The sequence below is a fragment of the Drosophila persimilis genome, unplaced genomic scaffold (genome assembly GCF_003286085.1).
Source record: "Drosophila persimilis strain 14011-0111.01,24,50 unplaced genomic scaffold, DperRS2 tig00000606-arrow-arrow-pilon, whole genome shotgun sequence".
Taxonomy (NCBI): Eukaryota; Metazoa; Arthropoda; class Insecta; order Diptera; family Drosophilidae; genus Drosophila; species Drosophila persimilis.
This window is the reverse complement of record NW_020825324.1, coordinates 1,656,873-1,661,743: the sequence shown is the minus strand read 5'-3', so window position 1 is coordinate 1,661,743 and position 4,871 is coordinate 1,656,873. Positions and strand designations below refer to the sequence as shown.

General features: G+C 48.0%; 1 long non-coding RNA gene across 1 annotated transcript; it reads right to left on the bottom strand.

Moving 5' to 3' along the window:
* Positions 1-1,792: 1,792 nt before the first annotated feature.
* LOC6597272 lies at positions 1,793-2,264 on the bottom strand. Its single transcript, XR_003408982.1, has 2 exons — positions 2,210-2,264; positions 1,793-2,134 (listed from the first exon to the last, which is right to left on the bottom strand). It is a non-coding gene; the product is annotated as an uncharacterized LOC6597272 (long non-coding RNA).
* Between the last annotated feature and the right edge of the window lie 2,607 nt (positions 2,265-4,871).

The following is a 4,871-nucleotide window of genomic DNA, read 5'->3' as shown; positions in this document are numbered from 1 at the left end:
AAGAGTGCGTAATTATAGACTTGTAGTGGGGCCCCGCAATGGTATGGTTATACACGTATCCATTGAATTTTCCAATTCAATAGGCCCTGGCGGTGGACAGATATTTTTTCGAGACAGTTCCTGAGAGTGGACGGGCTCTAAATGACTTGAGTGTTTGTCCATTGGCCAGGCAATGTCTTCCACAGCGCCCATTCAGGGTCCAATTTAGCCTTTATGTGTCCTCATCGTTGTCGTTGCCCCGCCCTAGGGATGTTTCTCCTTTTTGGAGCACGCACACGTAGACGACCGGACGAGTGGACGGGTGGACATTGGACATTGGACACACACAAAGAGCTTCATATGGGAATGGGAATTTGAAATCCTTGCGCCGACTTTACTGATTTTCCCTCAATGAAAATGCCAACATGTGAGAGCATACAGAAGGAATACAGGAATACAGGAACACAGGAATACGGCATACGGCATACGGCTACCCGGGCAGGCCAAAGAGTGCGGTGGGGTGGGGTGAATATGTTGTACGGAGCAGATACAAATGCATCGTAAACATGTCGCCGCGCTATATTGGGACGTCAAGCAGCCAGAGCATCGCCAGCCGTTGCCATTGTTTGTTTTCTTGCCCCCTTGCCTCTGATTGCCGTTGCAGCTTAAAGTCAAGAGTTTGCCAGTTGGCTTCTACGGTTCGCCTGAAATTGAACTGAGCAGCAGCAGGTTTCCCTTAGCATGCAATAATGTGGATAGTTCTGGCAACGTGAATTCGGGTATTATTGGAACGCAAAAATCACTTAAAACTCCCGCCTCCGATCCGATCGGATCTGATTTGATCTGTGCCACTTTGACTGTGCCGTGTGGCGTGTGGCATGGCCTGTCTGAATGCCTGCCAAAACATGAAAACATAAAAGACAGCAATTTATGGCACATTTGCAGCCTCAGTTGTATCCGCTCTGTCCGTCCGTTCCTTCTGCGTCCTGTTTTCAGGAGGACGTTGTTGTTGCGAGCGAGTCTGCTGCGGCCGTAAAAAAGTGATGCCCCAGAAAAAGGGGCAATAAAGCTGGCAAGCGGAATCAATAATGCGAGCCGAGCCGAGCCCAGCCGCCTTGCCAAATGTGACCCATAAACTGGCTTCAATTTGTGCGCCAAGGTGCCAAGCCCAGCCACGCCCAGCCCAGCCCATGCCCCAACAGATTTCAACGCACTCTAGTGGGCCACCAACTGCGGCAGCAGCTGAGCCACAATCTTCATCCCAAACGATACCCGCAAAAATTTGCGGATTAGTTTTCTTGTTCGGCTCTCCGATAATGTGCACAAGTTCAAAGATATTCAATTTGAAAGTTTGGGCTGCACCATCTCGAGGAAAACAGCGTACTGCCCAGAGTCGCACAGCCTCTCCGGTGCTGAAGCTCCGCAGCATACGGCGGCCGCGCATTTCAGATCGCTTTTGATGATCTCCAGAGGGACTGACGGAAGACGTCCCCTCTCTTATTCGGACTGGGTCATCGGACGGGTTCTGCATACCGTCACCAGCACGGGCACATGGAGACTCATCTCTTGGACACTGAACGTCAAGTCTCGCTCCGGCACGGCTAGATCCCAGCGGCCACGCACAGGTCCCGGCCTAGGGGCACGATTACCCTGGGCTCCCCGTCCATGTGGGCACTCATTATGTGGTTTAGCAAGTGGGAGTGGGCTTCCTGCTAGTTGCACGCGGCGATCGGGCAGAGTGGCTCATCCTCCTTGTCTTGGCCGAGGTCTCGCGTCACTGCAGGAGTGCCCGAGAAGTGACGAAGAGACGACATTGTGGTTCCCATGGTTTAACTATTTTTATTTTTGTACTCTACTCGTAAACCAAAATAATGTAAATGATGACATGTGATTATTTATTCTTCGAATTCCATTTGGTAAGCCAGTTCGGCCATTTCGTCGAGTGGGTCAATGGCATCGCCGTCCTTCTCCTCAAAGGAGACGTCTCCTTGGGCGCGTGAATTGCGCACTGCTTCCACGCACTTTTCAATATCCGCAATGAGAACATTTTTGATTTGCCGCTCGCGTTCCATCTTGGCGATAACGTTCCAAATGTAAGCGGTGGCCAGGCCTCCCACAATAGGGGCCATCAGGAGCACTACTTTCGGCAACATTTCTAAAGGAGAACATACGGATTCGCATAAATAATGTTTCTATTTATGTTATTTTATTTTGTAGCGTTGTAAGTCACCTGATTTTTCGTTAAGTTTGGTTCAAGCGTAATTTGCACTCCAATTGTAAGCAATTTTCTAATTTGTCACTGTTAGGGATGCGAGCTGCTGACCAGTGATGGGAGAAAAACATCGATGGTGCTATCGATGCATCGATGGTGCTATCGATGCATCGACGGTGCTATCGATGCATCGATGTTTTTTTTTCCATTTTTATAAACATCGATTGCCTGTTTAGGTTTTACGTCTGTTAATATTTAAATTTTGTACAATTAATTAACAATTTGTGTAAAAATATGAACCTGCGGGAACTGCCCCAACCATTGGAGGAGTTTTCTGTGCGGGGATTGGCCGTCAATTTGAATGCGCTGCAATAGCTAGCATATTATTCTACGGCTAGTACTTGGTTCAGGTGGTAGCAGGAGAAGCATTCCGATTGTCCGTCCGTGCGTATCCGGCGGACAACAACCGGAGCTAAGCGGAGCTCCGCCCCTGATGATGATGATGACGCGAGATGGCAGCGATGACCTGCCTCTTTATCAGTATCTCTTTCCCCTGCTCGTTGGGCACTCGCTTCTGATGGCGTATTAATGACCGGAATGTGGCATGTAGCTGACTATTTCTCCTCCATACCCTTCTTCATCATTACATACTCTTGCAGGAGGTACATATTACGTCTTAGAAGAGATACAAAATCGTAAAAGCCGCATCTGTATATGACAATATGTATGCAGCTTCCGTAGGAAAGATTTCCGTAATAATATCAGTGTAATGCTGGCAGCATCACCAAGGCTGTCGCAAAACTATAAAAGAAACGTGTTAGATCGACTTGGAAAAAGTATCAAATGCTTCGGTTTGGTGTCCTGGCTTGCCAGTGTGGTGTGAGCGGGACAGAGAATCCAGTGGCCATGCTGTCGGAATGCATAATTGAAATACGAATCGGGTCTGGATCCCATCGTCTGGAAGATAAGAAAACGACAGCGTCGCTCTGTGCCCGGGTGCATCTGAACAGAAAGAGAACAGACGATTGCTACGAGGGGTTGGAGGGGACACTGCCCAACAGGGAGAAAGTGATGGCGGTGTAACATGTAACATGGTCCAGCAGATGCTGGGTATCGCCAGAGTAGAGCACGCTCTGTCTCTCGGCACTGGCATGGGTTACTATAGGGCATCCAAGAGAAGGGTCAAGGGTCTCGGGCAAGCATAGGATAGGGAAAGGGAAAGAAAAGTGAGAAGAACAAGGAGGACAGAACAACGTGGAACAGAACAACAGTTTTCATGGTCCAGACGCGAGCAGCGGTTCTATATTCTTGCAGATTATAACCGTGCATACCTTACAGTCATGTTCCCCTGAATCGATCAAAAGACTTACATATATTCTATTCTGATTGCTTGAATTGGCGTACATATCATCCAAAAATGTATTGACCATATAAGCGGTGGCTGATCGTTGAGAAGTATCATGCTTAAATGTATCTTTTCAATGCCAAATCCGGTTCCTTCCCTCAGTTTCCACACACACACACTCACACACACACACACACACATATCACTCATGCGCCGCGTATGCTTGTGGGCTGCTCCGACGATGGCGATCTTAGTGCCGATATGAGGCCGCAACATCTGCCAGTTGTTGTGTGCTCTTATACGAGTATGGGTGTTTGTTCACTGATGTATATGTTTATATAATTCCCACTTACCGCTGCTGCCACACCGTACAGTTTATGCCCCGCTTCACTCCGCACCACTCCACTCCAGTCTACTCCACTGCTGCCCCTTCCTCTTTCTAGCTGTTGTTCCTCCAATGTTTGGCTTTTATTTGCTGTGTATGTGCTTAAGTCTTGGCACACATTGGCACACGGTGCGGTTCGGTTCGGTGGTACGGTGGGTGGATGCCGTTGCCGTTGCCGTTGCTGTTGCCGTTGCCAAAACGGAGCAAACAAAACCCGAAACGAGGCGAAATGAAAATTATGCTCTCTTTGGCATTAAGTTTATGAATAACGAGCACATGTAAGTCGGAGTCGGAGTCACAGTCCTCCAGTCCTTGCTTTTGGGGCAGTGTCATGGAGTGTGTGTGTTTGCTCTTCAGTGGAGCTTACAGGAATTTATTTTGTGTCATAACTAAACACACACATACACATTCCTGTCCCCTGTCGCATCCTGTCTGCCGATCAAAAGGTGTTAAATTCAGTTGTTCCTAAGCGCACAAAGAACCACAAAGACATGCACCAGCTAGCACTGGGGAAGGGATAGGGAACTCTCATCATTGCCAGATGTGTACCAACTTTTTGATACCCTATAACTCAAGTATTTTCTCGTGAATAGCCTTGAATACTCCACTCTGTTCGATCTGTTTCGCTTTCTGGCCCATCTGGACTTAAAGCAATGGCCTTTCTGCCTCATCTACCCTTTGAGTACAGGATATACACATTGGAGTAGAATTTATGCATTACCTGGCGGAAAGAACGAAAACTGTTTGCCTCATGGTTTTTGGGGCACCTGCATAAAGGGCGATCTTTAATCGACTTTCATCTATACATCTCTAGCATCTCTCGACTTGGCTCCTATCGACCCCTATCTCCATCTCTCAATTCTCAGCCATTTTGACTCGTTCGCTCTCCATCTCGCAATTCTTTCTCTCTCTCCTCTTAATTTTGGAGCTGCAGCTGTCGTCTTGCAATT